Source organism: Lissotriton helveticus, chromosome 3_1, assembly GCF_964261635.1.
Source record: "Lissotriton helveticus chromosome 3_1, aLisHel1.1, whole genome shotgun sequence".
Classification (NCBI taxonomy): domain Eukaryota; kingdom Metazoa; phylum Chordata; class Amphibia; order Caudata; family Salamandridae; genus Lissotriton; species Lissotriton helveticus.
This window is the reverse complement of record NC_136061.1, coordinates 1,256,223,278-1,256,245,625: the sequence shown is the minus strand read 5'-3', so window position 1 is coordinate 1,256,245,625 and position 22,348 is coordinate 1,256,223,278.

Below are 22,348 nucleotides of genomic sequence, written 5' to 3'. Positions count from 1 at the left end.
CACGCTTAGGGTGGACAAAAATATTTACAACAAGGGGTGGTGAGGGACAGAGTCTCTGAATTAAGCAGAATACTCTCACCCAGTCAAAAGATCAGGGCTAGATCCAACACCGTTTTTTAGCTCATTGCACCATCCCAGTTTCAGAACCTGGCTGTATGCAAATTAGTCTGTTCCTGTCCCAGTGCATGATGGGAACAGGGCAAACCGGTGTTGGATCTAGCCCTGATCTCTTGACTGGGTGAGAGTACTCTGCTTAATTCAGAGACTCTGTCCATCACCACCCCTTGTTGTAAATAATGCTGTGGCATATGGGCAGAAGGAAAAGTGTGGTGTAAAATTGATTGTGTGTAGTATACTTAATCATGGTTATATATGGTGCACTGGTCATTACTGAGGGAAAAGCATGTGTTTTTACAAGGGTTCTAACCTCACCAGGAGAAATTTGTTTTTTTAATATTTCCCTTAATTTTTCTACTTTACCGAAATGAAAGATGTCCCTTTTTTAAATCCCCCAAAATAGTGTCTAGGGAGATTTGTGGCCTTTTTAGTCTAGTCAGTGCACGTCAGACATTTTTTACATGCTGTGGCATGTGAAAGGGGGGGCAGGTTTGCTAAGAAATAAATCCCTTAATTTTTGGAATGAGACTTTGGGAATGGTTGTGTAAGAAAAGCAAATGCATGGGCCAAGTGCCAGAATGGGAGGATGGAAGGGCTCTTTGTCTATAAATAACGAAAATCAACTGTAGATTTGTGACATACTGGAAGAAAACCAGCATGGAAAGAGAAAAGGGACATCACCCTTTTTGAAAGACACAAAGGCTTTGGGCTGAAAAAAACTGTGCAGAACAGATGGTACAGGGGCAGTTCTCAGGGTCTATGAGTGTTTTTTGACCAGGGTTCAAACCCCAGCTGGGGAAAATCGATTTTTGAATTCTTTAAAAAAAAAATCTATTTTACCAAAATGAAAGATTCCCTTTTGTAAATCACCCCTAGCAGTGTCTGTGAGATTTGTGTCCTTTTTAGTGAAGCCAGTAGATGTCAGAGATTTGTGACATGCACTGGCACGTGGAAGGGGGGGGGGCAGGTTTGTCATGAAAAAAATCCCTTAATTTGTGGAATAAGACTTTGGGAATGGTTGTGTAAGAAAAGTAAATGCATGGGCCAAGTGCCAGAATGGGAGAAAGGAAGGGCTCTTTGTTTATAAATAACGAAAATCAAGTGTAGATTTGTGACATGCTGGAAGAAAACCAGCATGGAAAGAGAAAAGAGACATCACCCTTTTTGAAAGACACAAAGGCTTTGGGCAGAAAAAATATGTGCAGAACAGATGGCACAGGGGCAGTTCACAGGGTCTATGAGTGATTTTTGACCAGGGTTCAAACACCAGCTGGAGAAAATCGATTTTTGAATTCTTTTAAAAAAAAAAATCTATTTTACCCAAATGAAAGATTCCCTTTTGTCAATCACCCCTAGCAGTGTCTGTGAGATTTGTGTCCTTTTTAGTGAAGCCAGTGAATGTCAGAGATTTGTGACATGCACTGGCACGTGGAAGGGGGGGGCAGGTTTGCTATGAAATAAATCCCTTAATTTGTGGAATGAGACTTTGGGAATGGTTGTGTAAGAAAAGTAAATGCATGGGCCAAGTGGGAGAATGGGAGGAAGGAAGGGCGCTTTGTCTATAAATAACGGAAATCAAGTGTAGATTTGTGACATGCTGGAAGAAAACCAGCATGGAAAGAGAAAAGGGACATCACCCTTTTTGAAAGACACAAAGAATTTGGGCTGAGAAAAATTATGCAGAACAGATGGTACCGGGGCAGTTCACAGTGTCTATGAGTGTTTTTTGACCAGGGTTCAAACCCCAGCTGGGGAAAATCGATTTTGTAATTCTTTTTTAAAAAAAATCTATTTTACCCAAATGAAAGATTCCCTTTTGTAAATCACCCCTAGCAGTGTCTGAGAGATTTGTGTCCTTTTTAGTGAAGCCAGTGCATGTCAGAGATTTGTGACATGCACTGGCACGTGGAAGGGGCGGCTGGTTTGCTATGAAATAAATCCCTTAATTTGTGGAATGAGACTTTGGGAATGGTTGTGTAAGAAAAGTAAATGCATGGGCCAAGTGCCAGAATGGGAGGAAGGAAGAGCTCTTTGTTTATAAATAACGAAATTCAAGTGTAGATTTGTGACATGCTGGAAGAAAAGCAGCATGGAAAGAGAAAAGGGACATCACCCTTTTTGAAAGACACAAAGGCTTTGGGCAGAGAAAATATGTGCAGAAAAGATGGCACAGGGGCAGTTCACAGGGTCTATGAGTGATTTTTGACCAGGGTTCAAACACCAGCTGGGGAAAATCGATTTTTGAATTCTTTTTTAAAAAAAAATCTATTTTACCCAAATGAAAGATTCCCTTTTGTCAATCACCCCTAGCAGTGTCTGTGAGATTTGTGTCCTTTTTAGTGAAGCCAGTGAATGTCAGAGATTTGTGACATGCACTGGCACGTGGAAGGGGGGGGCAGGTTTGCTATGAAATAAATCCCTTAATTTGTGGAATGAGACTTTGGGAATGGTTGTGTAAGAAAAGTAAATGCATGGGCCAAGTGGGAGAATGGGAGGAAGGAAGGGCGCTTTGTCTATAAATAACGGAAATCAAGTGTAGATTTGTGACATGCTGGAAGAAAACCAGCATGGAAAGAGAAAAGGGACATCACCCTTTTTGAAAGACACAAAGAATTTGGGCTGAGAAAAATTATGCAGAACAGATGGTACCGGGGCAGTTCACAGTGTCTATGAGTGTTTTTTGACCAGGGTTCAAACCCCAGCTGGGGAAAATCGATTTTGTAATTCTTTTTTAAAAAAAATCTATTTTACCCAAATGAAAGATTCCCTTTTGTAAATCACCCCTAGCAGTGTCTGAGAGATTTGTGTCCTTTTTAGTGAAGCCAGTGCATGTCAGAGATTTGTGACATGCACTGGCACGTGGAAGGGGCGGCTGGTTTGCTATGAAATAAATCCCTTAATTTGTGGAATGAGACTTTGGGAATGGTTGTGTAAGAAAAGTAAATGCATGGGCCAAGTGCCAGAATGGGAGGAAGGAAGAGCTCTTTGTTTATAAATAACGAAATTCAAGTGTAGATTTGTGACATGCTGGAAGAAAAGCAGCATGGAAAGAGAAAAGGGACATCACCCTTTTTGAAAGACACAAAGGCTTTGGGCAGAGAAAATATGTGCAGAAAAGATGGCACAGGGGCAGTTCACAGGGTCTATGAGTGATTTTTGACCAGGGTTCAAACACCAGCTGGGGAAAATCGATTTTTGAATTCTTTTTAAAAAAAAAATCTATTTTACCCAAATGAAAGATTCCCTTTTGTCAATCACCCCTAGCAGTGTCTGTGAGATTTGTGTCCTTTTTAGTGAAGCCAGTGAATGTCAGAGATTTGTGACATGCACTGGCACGTGGAAGGGGGGGGCAGGTTTGCTATGAAATAAATCCCTTAATTTGTGGAATGAGACTTTGGGAATGGTTGTGTAAGAAAAGTAAATGCATGGGCCAAGTGGGAGAATGGGAGGAAGGAAGGGCGCTTTGTCTATAAATAACGGAAATCAAGTGTAGATTTGTGACATGCTGGAAGAAAACCAGCATGGAAAGAGAAAAGGGACATCACCCTTTTTGAAAGACACAAAGAATTTGGGCTGAGAAAAATTATGCAGAACAGATGGTACCGGGGCAGTTCACAGTGTCTATGAGTGTTTTTTGACCAGGGTTCAAACCCCAGCTGGGGAAAATCGATTTTGTAATTCTTTTTTAAAAAAAATCTATTTTACCCAAATGAAAGATTCCCTTTTGTAAATCACCCCTAGCAGTGTCTGAGAGATTTGTGTCCTTTTTAGTGAAGCCAGTGCATGTCAGAGATTTGTGACATGCACTGGCACGTGGAAGGGGCGGCTGGTTTGCTATGAAATAAATCCCTTAATTTGTGGAATGAGACTTTGGGAATGGTTGTGTAAGAAAAGTAAATGCATGGGCCAAGTGCCAGAATGGGAGGAAGGAAGAGCTCTTTGTTTATAAATAACAAAATTCAAGTGTAGATTTGTGACATGCTGGAAGAAAAGCAGCATGGAAAGAGAAAAGGGACATCACCCTTTTTGAAAGACACAAAGGCTTTGGGCAGAGAAAATATATGCAGAACAGATGGTACAGGGGCAGTTCACTGGGTCTATGAATGTTTTTTGACCAGGGTTCAAACCCCAGCTGGGGAAAATCGATTTTTTAATTTTTTTTTTTTTTTAATTCTATTTTACCCAAATGAAAGATTCCCTTTTGTAAATCACCCCTAGCAGTGTCTGTGAGATTTGTATCCTTTTTAGTGAAGCCAGTGCATGTCAGAGATTTGTGAAATGCACTGGCACGTGGAAGGGGGGGCAGGTTTGCTATGAAATAAATCCCTTAATTTGTGGAATGAGACTTTGGGAATGGTTGTGTAAGAAAAGTAAATGCATGGGCCAAGTGCCAGAATGGGAGGAAGGAAGGGCTCTTTGTCTATAAATAACGAAAATCAAGTGTAGATTTGTGACATGCTGGAAGAAAACCAGCATGGAAAGAGAAAAGGGACATCACCCTTTTTGAAAGACACAAAGGCTTTGGGATAAAAAAAATCAATGCAGAACAGATGGTACAGGGGCAGTTCACAGGGTCTATGAGTGTTTTTTGTCCAGGGTTCAAACCCCAGCTGGGGAAAATCGATTTTTGAATTCTTTTAAAAAAAAAGTTCTATTTTACCCAAATGAAAGATTCTCTTTTGTAAATCACCCTTAGCAGTGTCAGTGAGATTTGTGTCCTTTTTAGTGAAGCCAGTGCATGTCAGAGATTTGTAACATGCACTGGCACGTGGAAGGGGGGGCAGGTTTGCTATGAAGCAAATCCCTTAATTTGTGGAATGAGACTTTGGGAATGGTTGTGTAAGAAAAGTAAATGCATGGGCCAAGTGCCAGAATGGGAGGAAGGAAGGACTCTTTGTCTATAAATAACGAAAATCAAGTGTAGATTTGTGACATGCTGGAAGAAAACCAGCATGGAAAGAGAAAAGGGACATCACCCTTTTTAAAAGACACAAAGGCTTTGGGCTGAGCAACTCAATGCAGAACAGATAGTACAGGGGCAGTTCACAGGGTCTATGAGTGTGTTTTGACCAGGGTTCAAACCCCAGCTGGGGAAAGTCTATATTTATATTGTTTTTCTTTTTTTAAACAATGTATTTATTTTAGCAGAGTGAAAGATAGTCATTTGGAAATCCTCAACTGATAATCATAAAAGACCATGTAAAAAAATTTGCTGCATATGTCACATCAGCTTTGGCATATGCCACATGACAGAGTGACACGTGTCACATGCCAGCAATGGGCTCCAACCCTTAGTCTTATGAGTGTCCCATGCGGGGACGTGTCAGTCGGCCCGCAGAGAGTCCTGTGCTTTGGGAGGCTCCCGGGACTGGCTCTGGGCAGCATCCACCTTCGGCGTTGTTGCCGCCACCTCCGCTACATCCGGCTCACTGGCCGAGAGCAAAACGCCCGACTGCGGTCTGAAAATCAAGACCCAGCTCCTCAAATCTGCATACCGCTGCCAGATGCAAAACCTGGTAAACGTTTTTCCTCTTTTAAAACGCTTCGCTGCTTAGTTGCGGCATTCTCAGCATTTGAAGCAGCATCGGGGTTGAGATAAAGTTCCGCTTGCATTATCCAGACAGATTTCAGCTTCGTCTTGCTCCTGACTCACGGGAGCTCCTGCGACCAACTACTCGCTGGCCGCCATGTTCTCCGTGATACTCTTGTTGTAGGGGGTTGCATTGCAGATACAATAAAATCTGCTGTTGTCAAGTTGTCTATGTGCCTCAGCAATGTATATTTCTCTACTGAGGAGCACAATGTTACCGCCCTTCTCAGCAGGACGAATCACTATCTCGGTGTCATTGGCCAAGGATGTGATTATGTTCTTCTGTTTAATCGATAAATTGTGAAACATAGACTCTTTAGATCCTCTCTGATATTTACATTTGAGAAAGGCCTTGGTGACTACTTCATGTATATGTTGTCATGAGGAAGGTTGGGGTAGAAGGCAGAGCGAGGCTTGAAGGTGGCGGAGGCCGCCCTGTCGGTTATAATGTCCAAGTCACTATTGGTGATGTGTATATCACCAATGCCATCATCAGGGATGGTTGCAAGTTTTTGCATGGTCGTGAGTATGTCAACATCGCCAACAGTGAGATTGGAAAAAGGGGGGATAGTCCTAGTGTTATTGGTTTACTCAGGGGGTCTGCCGACTGTGAGACTGTGCCATTTTTAAGTTTCAGTTTTCTAATGAACTTAAAAATATCAATGTGTGTTGCTGAATAATTAAACATTTCAGTAGGGCAAAACTTTTTTTTCTCAAATAGAGACAGTGGTCGGGTGGTGAGATTGATAATTGTTTTGTTTATTCATCATTGCCTTTTCTTGGAGCCTCTGCCCTTGTTTCCCATGGGCTCTGTTTCCTTTCCTTTTCTGGACCCTTTGCTTTCGTCTGTGTCTCCTTTGTTGGCTGCACCCGTGCCTCTTCCTCTTCCTCTGCTGCGTTGTCCCCTTCACCTCATTGCTGTCACAGGTGTAGGGGTAGTTCTTCCCATTTGCTTCCCCTTCTTAGCATCGGTACTCGTCTAAAAAAGTTGCTGGCTTGGTAATGATCTCAATTTCGGAGGAATAGCTGGCAGTATTGACTGAGATGTCAGTATCTGAGACACTTGTTACTGCTACAGGAGGTAGAACCCGTCCAGGAGGAGCCGTTCTAGTTCGGATATATATATATGTGTTTGTTCTTCAGCACGGGATTGGTAGCTTTGGGCCGCCTCGGAGTGCAGATTAAGGAAAGGACTGCTGCCAGTAGCAGCTCGTAAAGATACGAGGACCTGGGAATCATTGTATCTCGGCTCTCAGCCCGCCATCTGTAGGAGGGGCTGGAACATCAAAGGAACTCAAGGAAGCCTGAGGACACCATTCCAAATTCAGGGCCATCCATCTGGACATTTCACACCCTCCCCGGTTAGTATATGCCCATCCGTGTAGTGTCTCACCATAAAGAACGATTCAGAAAAGGTGGTGGTGATGAACAGAGTGTCTGAATTAAGCAGACCACTCTTACCCAGTCTAAAGATCAGGGCTTGATCCATCACCGTTATTTAGCTCACTGCCCCATCCCAGCTCAGAACCTGGCTATATGCAAATTAGTCTGTCCCTGGCCCAGTGCATCATGGGAACAGGGCAGACCAAACTACCAAGCCAATTCTTCACCAGAAAGGATACAAGCTACCGGGGACCGGTTTCTGGCATTTCAGCCTCGTCGGCCCGGCTTGCTTGAATCCTGATGGAGCAGTGAGCAAGGGACTCATGTCTGAGTATACCCTGCCACACCTATAGTGGCCAAAAACGATTCAGAAATGGGGGTGGTGATGAACAGAGTGTCTGAATTAAGCAGACCACTCTTACCCAGTCCAAAGATCAGGGCTTGATCCATCACCGTTATTTAGCTCACTGCCCCATCATGGGAACAGGGCAGACCAAACTACCAAGCCAATTCTTCACCAAGAATTGGCTTGGTAGTTTGGTTTGCCCTGTTCTCATCATGCACTGGGTCAGGAACAGACTAATTTGCATATAGCCAAGTTCTGAGCTGGGATGGTGCAGTGAGCTAAAAAACGGTGATGGATCAAGCCCTGATCTTTGGACTGGGTAAGAGTGGTCTGCTTAATTCAGGCACTCTGTTCATCACCACCCCCTTTTCTGAATCATTTTGTCCACCATAAGCGTGGAAGGGTATACTCAGATGTGAGTCCCTTGCTCATTGCACCATCAGGATTCAAGCAAGCCGGGCCGAAGACGCCTGAAATGGCAGAAACCGGTCCCCGGAAGCTTGTTTCCTTCCCAGTACAAGAATTGGCTTGGTAGTTTGGTTTGCCCTGTTCCCATCATGCACTGGGACAGGAACAGACTAATTTGCATATAGCCAAGTTCTGAGCTGGGATGGTGCAGTGAGCTAAAAAACGGTGATGGATCAAGCCCTGATCTTTGGACTGGGTAAGAGTGGTCTGCTTAATTCAGGCACTCTGTTCATCACCACCCCCTTTTCTGAATCACCATAAAGAACTCAGGCAGACACTGTGATTGTAATAACGGACCTTCTTTATTGCAGCGTCCTTCCTCTTCAAATCCCAACGGCTAACTAACTAGCTGCCCCTTGGGCTCTCCAGCTCCTCCCTTTCCGCCCGCCCTCGTCCCTCATGCGGGCTGGTCCTAGTGCCTGACCAGTTGGTCACTGGGCACTCTCACTGCTGCATCGACATCATTACATCTCCCCCCTCTGTGAATAAACAAAAACAAGAAAACAAAATGGACACCACGGCAAACAGCAAATTGTTCTTTCTTTAGAATTCTTCAATGAAGCGATACGGTTTCGTGATCACACGCCTGGGGCGTGACTGGAGGTTGGCACTGTCATTCTTGGTCTCATCAGCAGTCTCCATCAGTAACTGACTGTCAGTCTGCAGTGTCTCTGGGTCTCTTGGCTCCAGTTTCAGTTCAGTCAGTAGCTCTTTGATCTTTGGTCCGCACTTCTTGAAGTACGTCACGTTCCTTGTAAGTCTCTTCCCGTCGGTTTCTGCAGTGATCATAGTTCCTTTTTGTTGAATTACTTTGAGTGGAACCTCATGATATTGGCAATCAGTCTTTCTGCGCTGCTCTTGTCGTGCCAGCACCCAGTCTCCTTCTTGGATTTGAGAGGTGGTGGCATGGCGCCGTTCATCCGCGTTGTCTTTCATTCTTTCCTTCTTCATCTTGTCTCTGGCCGCGATCTCCTCGTGATCAGAGTCGGAGTCCAGTTTGTGCGCTGCCATGCTCATCATTGGTATCCTGGTGCGCACTGGCCGTCCTAGCATGAGAGTGGCAGGACATTTGCCTGTGGTGGAATGAGGCGTATTTCGGTATACCCGCAACACCTCGTCGAGTGCTGTCTGAAGGCTCTTTCCGGTGAGTTCTGCTTGCTGGATAGTCTTTTTGATCGTGGCCATGAAGCGTTCGATCATTCCGTTGGCTTGTGGCCATAGTGGTGTGATTTAGCGGTGTGTGAAATTGAGGTGTTGGGCAAAATCAGCGAAGTATTGGCTGTTGAAGGGGGGTCCATTGTCTGACTTCACCACTAGTGGAATGCCCCATGCGGCAAAAACCTCATCTAGGATCGGTATGACACATGATGCTCTCGTGGAAGTACACAGTTGTGCGATGGGGAATCTGGAATACTCATCCATGATGGCCAGGACGTATTGGCCCGATTTGATTGGCCCAAAGAAGTCAATGGCAATGTGTTGCCAGACACCCTCCGGTAGTGGAGACATTTGAAGTGGTGCAGGGGGATCCGGACGACTCACTAGTTGGCATTGCGGACAGTCCTTCAAGGTCGTCTCCACCATCAGGTCTAGTGTTGGGAACCAGACTCTTTCACGGAGTGCTCTTTTTGTGGCCACTATGCCCCGGTGTCCCTCATGCGCTAGGTTGATGACCCCTTGTCTGAGTTCTTGCGGGATCACTATTCTGGTGTCCCGTAAGATGAGGCCATTCGCTGCTATCGACAGTTCATCATTGATATGTTTAAATGCCGCCATTTCTTGGTTGCTTTGTCCATTGCTTGGTGTATGTCTCCAGCTGTTAGTTTGGATCAGCCGTTTCACCTCTTGCAGGGTGGTATCCGTTTGCGTCGCTTCGCAGATGGCTTCTAGTGGAACAGCTGGAGGTTTCGCTTGGTTCACCACAAAGTGAATGTATTCATCAGCGATTGATTGTTCTGATTTGTCTGATCTGAGGGGGTGTCGAGACATGTAGTCTGCAGGGTTTGCATCTTTTCCTGGCTTGTGAATTATGGTATAGGTGTACTCTTGGAGCCTTAGGCCCCATCGCTCTATTCTCGGTGGCATTTTTGCTCGCGGGTTTCCGAATATTGTGATCAGAGCTTGATGGTCGGTTATCAGTGTGAAGTGTTTTCCAAAAATGAAAATGTGGAAGTGTTCACACGCCCAGACGACAGCCAAGCTTTCTTTTTCTGGCTGTGAGTATGCCCTTTCTGTGTCCGTCAGACTTCTGCTGGCATATGCTACTATGTGCCGTTGGTCTCCTTCTCTATCATATTGTGCAAGGATGGCTCCTAGTCCTACAGGACTGGCATCTACTGTTATTTCTGTCTTTCTTTTTGTATTGAAGTATGCTAGGTTCTTTGCTGATTCTACAGTTCTCTTGATCTCTCGAAATGCCCCTTCACATTGAGTGGACCACTGAAAGGGCTGTCCTTGTTTCGTGAGCATCCGTAGCGGGTAGCTTAGCGTGGCGTAGTAAGGTATATATCTGGAGCAGTAGCTGGTCATTCCTAGGAACGATCGTACATCACCTACGTCTTCCGGGCTTGGTGTATCATTTAGTGCTGCTACCTTTTCTGGGTCTGGTTTCATGCCACTTCCAGAGAATAGGTGTCCGAAAAATGTTAGTGTTGGTTTGTGAAGTTCGCACTTATCTTTGTTGAGTGTCAGGTTCGCGTCCATCAGAGCTTGACAGACCTGATCTAGTGCTTTGTTAAGTTCCTCAGTCGTTGCTCCGTAGACTAGGATGTCGTCACCGTAGTTTAGGACCTGTGGGATGTGGTGTATTGTTCTCCTGATAGCCTCCTGGAATATCTCTGCTGCGGAAGACACTCCAAAACTTAGTCTTTTATATCTGAATAGTCCAAGGTGTGTCGAGAATGTTGTTATGTATCTCGACCCTTCGTGCAGTTCTAGCTGGTGGTATCCTTTGTTGAGGTCCAGCTTCGAGAAAATCTTGGCCCCATTGAGGGAAGTGATCATGTCACTGATGTGGGGGCCTGGATGTCTCTCTCTCTCTATTGCCGTGTTGGGCGCCCTCATGTCTACACACAGACGGACTCGGTCAGTTTCTCCTTTCTTTGGGACTACCACGACTGGGGAGACCCATGGGGTTGGTCCATCTGTTCTCTCGATGATGTCGGCTTCCAGTAGGTCTTGTAGTTCCTTCTCCACTGCTTCTTGCGGGTGGAATGGGATTTTTCGGTGGTGTTGCGCTACGGGAGTGATTTGTTCATCTATGTGCAATTTTATTTGGCAGTTCTTCATCTTTCCCAGGCCTTGAAAAAGTTTGGGGAATTTCTTGATGAGTGCTGGTTTGTCGGTGACTCTAAATAGGAGGCTCACTAATTTCAGTCGCTCAGCAGTGGCTAGGCTCAGGAGGCAGTCTGCTTCAGGCCCCTCGATGACATGGATGTATGCTGGTATTGTCTGATCTTCATATGACAGTTCGGTCTCGAACTTTCCAAGACATGTGAGTGGTTCCTTGGCCATCCACGTATATACTTGTACGTGGGCATCAACTAGCTTTGGTGGTGGTTTTATGCGTTGGTATTCCGTCACTGGTAGATAGTTTAGCGTTGCTCCATTGTCTAGCACGAATTTGGCGTGGTGGGAGACGACCCTGATGTCTAAGCGTCGGTATTCTTTTAGCTGATCTAGGTCAGCTACACGGTAGAGGTATTCCTTTCGACCTCGGGGGGTGGGCGATGGGGATCGAGATTCCCTTGATGACGATCGCCGAGATTGGTATGTCCTGCCGGAGCGGCAGCTAGATTGTACCCGACCCAGAGGATGAGTCTCGTCTGTCCTGGACTGCTCTGACATGATGACGACTGTTTGAGGGTGGGCATCGTCGGTGTCTGTCCCCGTGGTCACTCTTCGGTACTGCCCCACACATGCTTTCAAAATGGTTGTCTCTGCCACATTTCCGGCATTGTTGTCCTAGTGCGGGGCAGGCATCTGCATGTGGGAAGTCATATCCGCATCGGTAGCATTTAAGTTGTCTGTCGGATCGTCCCTTCCTGTGGCTCGTGTCTTTGTTTCCTTTGTGTGACCGGTGGTGATGTCTCTTTGATCTGGAGGAGCGAGTTCGTGGTGAAGACCTTCTGTGCTCTTGTCGCGATTGCATTCTGAAAACTTGTTCCCGTCTCTCACTTTTCCCGGTCTCCATCTTCTTTGCGTGTTCGTCTGCTTGTTTATCCACTCTTGTCATCTCCACGATCTCCTCCAATGTGTTGCTTCTCTTGAGTAGTTTGCGTCTTAGCGGCTCGGAGAGACAACCTTCTATCACTCTTAGTCGCAGTGCGTCCTCAGTTGAGAATTTGTCAAAGTCACAGTGTTTCGACAGTCGTTTCAGACGTGTTACAAATGCCCCCATTTGTTCACCTCTTTCTTGAGCGGCAAGGTTGAAAGTGTATCGCTCAAAGTCAACGTTCCTTTTGTGTAGGAACTTGCTGTCCAGTGCCTCACGTATTTTAGTATCGGAGTCTTCTGGTAGGTCTTTTATGAGTCGTCCACCTTCTCTGCCGATCAGGTTCTTGAGAAAAAGTAGTTTTTCTTTGGTGTCTGACACCTTGGATGCTTCCATGAAGTCCTCAAAATCCTCTATCCATTCTTGCCAACGTGGGCCCATGCTCCTGCCGGATTCAATGACAAGTGGTTCGGGGCGGCGCAGGAGAGATGCTCTCATGATACTCTCGGAACCTGATTCAGGCATTGTATGCTTGTGGTTCTTGGCGGCTTTGTAGTCCTAATTAACTTTCTGTTTGCTGCACTCGCCAGTGCTTGTTTGTTATTTTGTTGCACTCACCAGTGCTTGTTTGCAGTCTTTGTTGCACTCGCCAGTGCTTTATTATTGCTTTTGTTGCACTCGCCAGTGCTTGTTTGTTGGTTTCGTTGCGCTTGTCAGTGTTTGTTTATACTGTTTGTTGCACTCGCCAGTGCTTGTTTGTTACTTCTGTTGCATTTGTCAATGTTTGTTTATTACTTCTGTTGCATTTGCCAATGCTTGTTTGTTTCTACTGTTGCATTTACCAATGCTTGTTTGTTACTCTTGTTGCATTTACCAATGCTTTTTTTGTTATATCTGTTGTATTTGCCAATGTTTGTTTGTTGCTTGCCAGTGCTTGTTTGTTGCTTGTCAGTGCTTATTTGCTGTTTCAGGCTCTTTGCCTGACTTCAAAATGGCCGCGGATGATTCCTCGCAGGGGATTGGTCAATATTGCCTGACTTCAAAATGGCCGCCGGGAATCCCGTTTTCAGCGAGATTTCAGTCGTTTCTGCTCGTTTCTTCGACCGGAGCCACGCATTCACTCGGCGCTTCGATTTTCCACTCACCACTCGTCGTTTTCAGCCGCGATCCACCGCCAGAGTCACTGTTGCAGGCGAGGTTTCTTTTCTTCGTCTTTTGCCGCCGGAGTGGGCTCCCAGTTGGTTTTATTTGTTCATTCCTCACACGTGGGGCGAGCTTGGCTTCTTCTGCCGCCGGGTGGGCTCCGGTGGGCACTTTCGCTCGAGCCTCACACGTGGGGCGAGCTTGGCTACTTCTGCCGCCGGGTGGGCTCCGGTGGGCACTTTCGCTCGAGCCTCACACGTGGGGTGAGCTTGGCTTCTTCTGCGCCGGGTGGGCTCCGGTGGGCACTTGCACAGCGCGCTCGAGCCTCACACGTGGGGCGAGCACCGCTCTGTCCGCCGCCGAGGTGGGCACTCGGTGGGCGTTTTTCTGCAGCGCGCTCCAACCTCCACACGTGGGGCGAGCTCCGGACCAGTCGGTCACCGGTCGCTGCTGTGGCTGTGTGCTTGCTCAGGGTTCTTTTACCCTCGTCGCCAGTTGTAGTGTCTCACCATAAAGAACTCAGGCAGACACTGTGATTGTAATAACGGACCTTCTTTATTGCAGCGTCCTTCCTCTTCAAATCCCAACGGCTAACTAACTAGCTGCCCCTTGGGCTCCCCAGCTCCTCCCTTTCCGCCCGCCCTCGTCCCTCATGCGGGCTGGTCCTAGTGCCTGACCAGTTGGTCACTGGGCACTCTCACTGCTGCATCGACATCATTACAATCCGGGCTGGACATTTTCTGCTTCCCCCGCGCACCAACCCTCCCGCAATAGTGAACTCTGGGAACTGTAGTCCAAGACAGCAACTACAGAGGGTGTGTGATCACGTGATTGTGGGGTGAAAGCTCTAACCAATGGAAGCATGACACAGCATCTAAAGGTGTGGGTGGAGTAGCACCGGGATTACAGTGGCATCTGAGGAAGGCATTGTACGCCGAAATGTATCATGCCCGTTGTTCTATTAGAGACTTCCAAGATACTGCCCTGTGTGGCCTCTAAAGTTCTCTAACAACCTGAGGGGACTGTGTGTGATGTGTATATATATATCTCTATCTATCTATCCATCTATCTATATATATGTATGTATATATATATATATATATATATATATATATATATATATATATATATATATATATATATATATATATATATTATATATATATATATATATATATATAGTTCCTCATGTTGCTCCTTCCGCCCCACTTGACCCATGGTAAATGGAGCCTGCTCTGGCGAAGTCCACCGGAAATTAAATTTTTACACAGTCCAAGTAATAACGCTCTCTCAGATCATTCCAGATGCAAAATTTTTAATACCAGTTATATGTTTCGGGGAACACAGTCCCCTTGCTCACACTGGACAGTGGGTTACACCATCATACATATAGTGACTAGACATAGTCGAAGGACAATCCACTTCCATAGAAGAGTGACTATTTGTTGAAAACACGGCATCCATTTTGTAATGTGTTTTTTAACAATAGTTTGTGGATACCACGTGCACACATACATATTATTACTTCATAATATTGGTTGCAAACAATCTTTCTGTACATTTCCTTTGTATGTTTTGTTAAGTGCTAAACGTAATGCATGTGAAAATTAGCTAGTACTGAATTAGGACAAACCGAAATCCTATATGGGCTTCTTAATGCCGTAAAGAAGGCCTCCATTTTGTAATTGGATGCTCTACTTTGCGTAAGGATGTGATTGTTACACTTAATTTGTTGCAATACACACACATATTATTGTAACTATAAATATAAGTTCTTACTTCCTAGTGAACATTGCATTTGATAGTTTTGTGAACGGTAAATTTGATTATCGCTGTTGCTCCCTGTAGAGATAGCACCAGCTTTGGTTTACATACCAAAATAAATTCCAAGGTGGAGGTTGCTATACTTGACAGTGGTACGAGATGAAGACAGAAAGGGGCTGTACTCGCTCTAGTGGCAAAGACTTACGTAGTGTTCTGAATAGTACACAATGGAAGATTGTACAATTGTTACTAGTATTCGGCACCAAGTGGAAAACTAGTCTTAGACATAATGTGTATATGTTTGTGGCCTTTTGTCTCTCTCAGCCACCTAGGGGGGATATGCTCTCTCAGTTTGTCTAAAAGCCGAAATGGGAGTTCCAGTATAGGAGTAAAATCAAATTAGGTGGTGCACCCAGCGTCAAAAAATAAACCATGGTAATCAAGTGCAAATTGTGTCAAACTATCAAGATTAAAAGAAATTGGTGAATTAGTCTTATCTTTAACCGTGATGAATGCTGGTTCCTCCGGTTCGCGGAGAAAAGGGTAGGTGACCTCTACCGCTACATACAGATAAGTGTTGGTCCCTTCCTTTCCTCCTGTAAATAGGAAAATGAGAAAATGGTAAAATTAGAAACCAGCTATGGGTAAAAGTCTTCTCTACATACTTAACACAAGACCATACAGTATACAGGCTCAGAATATAAGCATATAACTGTGTCTGGATATAGTAAAGTTAAGGCTTGTAAAGACACGGGCGTCCCGGCTCATCCTGTAAGTGTATAATCATATCTTCATCTTGTCTGCAAATCAATTATATGCCATGATTCCCGTTTTCTCAGGTGGAGTGTACAATTGCCTCCTCTTTTTTTCATTTGGATTTGCTCAATGATAAAGTATCTAAAAAATGAACTGTTGGAGAGATGGTATTCCTCAAAGCGGTGTGCCACTGGGTAGTGTTTGTCTTTATTGTGTATAGCGTGTAGGTGTTCTAGTATACACTTTTAGCTGCAAAAGTAGTGCTCCCTACATATCTCATCTTGCAGGGACATTCTAATACGTAAATTACAAAAGCAGTGCTGCAGATAAGAATTTGTTTGATGATTTTGGTAGCACCAGGGGTGTCGTATGTTTTAACCATCACACTGGATTTGCAGGCTTTACAATGGACTGTGTAAAAGTTTAATTTCCGGTGGGCTTCGCCGGAGCACGCTCCATTTACCACGGGCCAAGTTGGGTGGAAGGAGCTACACGAGGAACATATCTTAGACTTGGTTTGCTCCCAGTACACCCACTGGGGTAAAACATGAACATTGGAAGGTACTGTGGCACCCACTGGGGTATTATTGGAAGGGTGTATTACAAGGACCAAGATTCACTGGACATGCTCCCACTGGTGCGGGATATTTAATTATGCGCGTAGTTCACCTCAGCTGCTGTTTTTCCTTCAGGCCTGAGAACAAAGGAGGGAGTACGCCAGAAACACGTTTGGCTGTGTTATATTTGCAAGGAGCACCAGGCTGTGTTCTTTTGTCATCCTCAGAATAAATGGATTGAACTTGCTGTGTGAGGCTTTCTCATTTGGAGGCAACTCTCTTTTTTGGTATGTTTAGTGGCCTGCCTTAGCCGCGAGAAAGCCCCACTGCTTAATTAGCGGCTCTACGGCGCCAGAGACAAAGAGGTGCGGTGAGAACCACGGGCCCTTTCTGAGGATGTTTTATGACTAGGCTTCAACCTGGGTTGCTCCAAGCACATCCACTGGGGTAAAACATGAACCTTGGAAGGTACTGGGGCATTATTGGAAGGGTGTACTACAAGGACCAAGATTTACTGCCCATACGCCCAATGGGGGGATACTTAATTATGTGCGTGGTTCACCTCAGCTGCTGTTTTTCCTTCTGGCCAGTGAACAAGGGTGGGAGAATGCTTGAAACGTTTTTGACTGTGTTATATTTGCGAGGAGCACCAGGCTGTGTTCTGTCATTCCCAGAACAAATGGATTGAACCTGCCGTGTGAGGCTTTTTCATTTGGAGACAATTCTTTTTTTTGGTATGTTTAGGTGCCTGTAGCCAAGGGACCAGGTCCCGGGGGCAGTAAAAAACAAGTGTGAGGGGGTCCCAATCCCTCCCACACTGCCCCGGGGACCGCCACCCCCGGGGCTTTGTATAAATATTTGCGGGGGGCACACAACCTCCCCGCAGCCCTGGGGACCGCCACCCCCTGGGGCTTGTTTTTGTATAGTTTGGGGGGCCTCTAAGGCCCACCCAAACCCCAGGGACAGCCACCTCGGGGCTCTCATTAATTTTATTTGCAGGAGGCACACTGCCCCCCTGCAGCCCCCGGGGACCGCCACCCCGGGGCTTCTTTTTAAAAAAACAAAATTACACCTTTTTGGGGGGGCTCAAGCCCCTCTACATGCCAAGGGGACCGCCACCTCGCCGGGGCACTAATATAAAAATTGGGGAGTCCATTAAAGACCACCAAACCTCGGGGACCACCTGTGCCATGGGTGGGATGGGCCGCACAGCCCCCCTCCTTGAGCCAGGGATGGCCCTGGGGACCGCCACCGCCCAGTACCGGCTCCTGCACTGTCCCCAGGTGCCCACCCCCGGGACACTACTGTTTGCAATGACAGCGTTTGTTGGGAAGGGAAGTCTCCTGCATGTCTCTGGAGAGAGTGCTTCCCCTGCCTTATGCTAATCTCCAGGCAAGTCACTCAAAAGCTACTGTATAGTTTCTAGATCCCTACCTCAGTGAGCATGACAATCATACATGTCCTCTGATGGTATCCCTGTTTCCATGGATTGAGACCCTAGAGCTTGGCTCTGAGGTCGAGGGGGCATGCCTAGTGCACCCCTATTTTTCAGAGAGTGACTACTGCCCTCTCTATTAAGGCTGTGGTAGACTGACAGTGGTGGCAGCAATAAATCTATAGTCAGGAGGGGTGAGTCCCTAGGCACCCTCCTGACCAAGTCTGTGCAGTTTGCCATGCCTGTGGGCCTGTTGCCTTTGTCTGACGATGTATGGTTGAGAGCCCGTGGGTGTACAGGGGAAGAATGGTGATTTGAGCCAGTGTGAGGAATGCGACCTGTTCTGCTGCACATCCCAGCTCCCCCGTGCCCCTCCCTATTTCCTTGGAAAGGCCTGGTGGGCTGGGGAAGACGCTCAGCTCTTATCTGGGTTTAGCTGCACTAACTTTGTGGAGAGGACCCTCCCCCACTGGTCAGGGCCTCCTGGGCTGGAGTTAATTAAAATTCCTCTCTAGGGAGTTGCACAGCCTGATACCAGAAAGGGACCTGGTACATGCTTTACCCATGCATTGAACACGCGGTGAATGGTTTGTAATTGGAGGTGTATTCAGGATGCAAAAGTAGCAGACCCTCTGATTGGATGAGCCTATCAATCAGAGGTGATAAAAGTCTTGCCTGAGTGGTCAGCTGTTGTTCAAGACTGGTCTATGACTGACGAGGCAGCCACACCAGAGCCCTCTGACGGTAGCCAGCCGTGACCCCGCAGTGTGAAGGCAGGAGATAAGACTCTGTTCACTGCGGTCTGGAAGGAAGGCATCAGCAACATTAAGGACCAGCTGTTCTGTGGGGCTTGGGGGAGCCTGCGCTTTGGACCAAGGAAATTACAGACAGCTTCCCAAGGTGTGGAAAGGAAGCTTGCGGCACATCACCCAAGGTGTGGAAAGAAGCTTGCGGCACATCAAGAAAAGCTGGTGGAAAGAAGCTTGCAGCTCATGACGAGAGCCAGAGAGGAGGATGCTTGATTCTAGTATTTGAAGGTGAGATCAAATCCCCTCTAGGCTCCTCCCTTGCGCTGTGGGAGCCTGTACAAGCAGTAACTGGGAATTGAGGCTAGTGAAGCAGGCCCCCTCCTTTCTTTTTGTGATCACTGAGGGTATCAGGGTGAAACTGGCACTCTGCCCAGCCACTACCCTCCTACAGCTAGCCAGTGGCTACTGGACTAGTGGGACTCCAGTAAACTATGCCAAGACATCCGGCACCTGTGATCAGATCCCTGATACCACTAGAGCGGTGTCCTCACTCACAATGGGAGGGCACTTCTGTTGCTTTGGGTGGGGGGTTATGGGGCTGATCACGAACATTTGATTTCACATCATATGCTGAAACTATATCCTTTCAATACAATGTTTGGTATCAAGGCTCTAGTGAATGAGAGCAGCCCTGTGTAACATGATCTGTAATATGCAATGCTTACTTTGTGATTTCATGTTAGGCGCTATAATACTGTTTGGGGTCAGAACTCTGTCTCAGAGGGTTGTAGAGACTTATGGTTTTCACTGTTTATCCTAGTTTTATGTGTAGTATAATTATCTTATGTGTATTAAAGTACTTTTCTTTTATAAAAAGTAAAGCACTGACTGGACATTGAGTTTATCAGCTGGTGGTATGGTCTACACTGTATTCTGAATGTCTAACCCCACCTCACCTCCTTGAGTAAGCCTTGGACTGCTCTTTCTCGCTACCCTGAGAGAGTCAAGTGCTGGAGAGGAGTACTTGGTTATCCAGTTTTGGGTCCCTTGGTACTGAGGCCCCAGGACACCAGTGAGGGAACATTCCAGTTGATGCGATTGGAGCGCAGTTACCCCTGAGTGCCCTGGTGCCCGGGAAGCCGGGTCTAACATTGGTGGCAAGCGGTGAGGGATCACTAGACTTCAGGCTCAGTGGACACTGAGGCCAGTTGATAATTCCAGCAGATATCCATAAGCTATATGTAAAATGGCAGATAACATTGGAGAGGAATTGGAACTGCAGAACTTGACTGTGGAGCAATTAAAGCAAATGTGTACTGAAAGGGGGTGGAAGGTCCCAAGGTCTAAGGACAGGGAGCACTTGACTAGCCACATGACAAAATGCTTTGAGCAAGAGGTCACTGTTGTGCAAGAGTTGGAGAGCACTGTTACCACAAGCCTGACAAGTCAGTCGGTGCAGGCTTCTCCTGTACCAGCCCCGAGGCATTCCACAAGGCTTTCCCCTAGGTATTCCCCTAGACCTGCCCCTAGACTTTCACCTCCCCCTATCTCCAGGGCTACCTTTTCCCTTGTCCCAGGATTCACCTCCTTATGAGGGACTGAGCTAGCAGAGACCCTTAAACTTCAGCTGAAACTGCAGGAAGCTAAGGATTTAGCAGAGGAGAAAGCAAGGGAGTTTGAAAGGGAGAAACTAAGGCTGGCCCGCCAGGCAGAAGAGAAGCAGCGAAGGGTCAGACAGGAAGAGTGGGCTTGGAAGGAGAGGGAGAGGGAAAGGGAGATGCTGGAGAAAGAAAGGGAGAGACAGGAGAAAGAGAAGGATACGGAATTGGAGAAAGAGCGGATAGCCCTGGAGAAAGAGAAGCTCAAGTTAGCAGCTGATAGAGGGCTTAGCTCTGTGGATGGTGCATCCACTTCAAAGTCCCAGGGAAAGGAAAATACCACCAAGGTACAAAAAGAATTGATACACATGTATGTCCCTGGCACTGATATTCTCAGTTGAATGCGTGCCTTTCATCTAGCATGTAAGGCTCAAGGTCTTAATGGTCAGTCCAAAGCAGCGACTTTACTGAGTCGCCTTCCTCGGGAAGGGACTGAAGTGATTGAAAGGATGCCTGAGAAAGACAGTCTGACATAAGAGTGCATGAAGGATGCTTTGACTAGGCGGTTTGGGTTAAATACATATCACTAGAAATACTCCAAGGATAACACAACATCAGCGGATGCAGTGGTGTGTTCCCTATATTATAAAATCTAATTACAGAGTCCTATTTAGGAGGAACCTGAAAGTACAGTGGACCTCTCTAGGGTGTATGTGTACTGTTCAGAACTGTGGATGGTTATTCTAAACATTACTAGGTATAGGGGAAGACACCTCTTGTTATTAAATTACCCTCACACCTCACGGTCCTTGGAAGCTTGTTTCCGGTCCAGGGAAGGCATGGCTTGGCAGTTCGGGCTGGACTGTTCCCATGAGGCACAGGGTCAGACTGATTTGCATATAGCCATGTCTGAACTGGGGTGGCAGAGTGGGCTAAAGAACGGTGATGGATCAAACCCAGATCTTTTGACTGGGTGTGAGTGTTTGATTGGTTTGGATTCTCCGTCCATCACCACCCCCTTTTGTACCGCTTTGGCCGCCATAAGTGTGGCAGGGTATGCTCAGACGTGAGTCCCTTGCTCACTTTGCCACTGGATTCAAGCAAGCCGGGCTGAAGACGGCTGGAATGCCAGAAACCGGTCCTCGGAAGCTTGTTTCCGGTCCAGGGAAGGCATGGCTTGGCAATTCAGGCTGGACTGTTCCCATGAGGCACAGGGTCAGACTGATTTGCATATAGCCATGTCTGAACTGGGGTGGCAGAGTGGGCTAAAGAACGGTGATGGATCAAACCCAGATCTTTTGACTGGGTGTGAGTTTTTGGTTGGTTCGGATGCTCCGTCCATCACCACCCCCTTTTGTACCGCTTTGGCCACCATAAGTGTGGCAGGATATGCTCAGACGTGAGTCCCTTGCTCACTTTGCCACTGGATTCAAGCAAGCCGGGCTGAAGACGGCTGGAATGCCAGAAACCGGTCCTCGGAAGCTTGTTTCCGGTCCAGGGAAGGCATGGCTTGGTAGTTCGGGCTGGACTGTTCACATGAGGCACAGGGTCAGACTGATTTGCATATAGCCATGTCTGAACTGGGGTGGCAGAGTGGGCTAAAGAACGGTGATGGATCAAACCCAGATCTTTTGACTGGGTGTGAGTGTTTGATTGGTTCGGATGCTCCGTCCATCACCACCCCCTTTTGTACCACTGAACCTGCACTATGCAGGCCGGTGGGGCCAGCAAAGTATGCACGTGGCTGTGGGCCCTTGCTCACCCCTGCCTCCGGCCTACACTGTGGAAGACCAGCAACACATGGTGCCACTAACCATCTTCAACATAAGCCGATCCCACATGTGTAACTGTGTCCTGAGTTCTGAATGGCGGTGACCCCAAATCCATGAGACAACAACAGACTCCCTTCGATGGGATAGGCATATTTCCATATGCAACGGCAGGGAATCATGATGCCACCTACTCTGTTCAACTCAAGCCGATCCCACATGTGGAACTGCGTCCTGAGTCCTGAATAGCAGTAACCCCAAGTCCGTGGCAGCAACCACAGCACCAGACTCCCTTCGAGGCATGTTTCGATATACAAAACCGGCGACAAGTGGTGCCACTAACTCTGTTCAACTCAAGCCAATCCCACATGTGTAACTGTGTCCTGAGTCCTGAATGGCAGTGACCCCAAGTTCGTCGCAGCGACCACAGCACCAGACTCCCTTTGATCAGTGAGGCTTA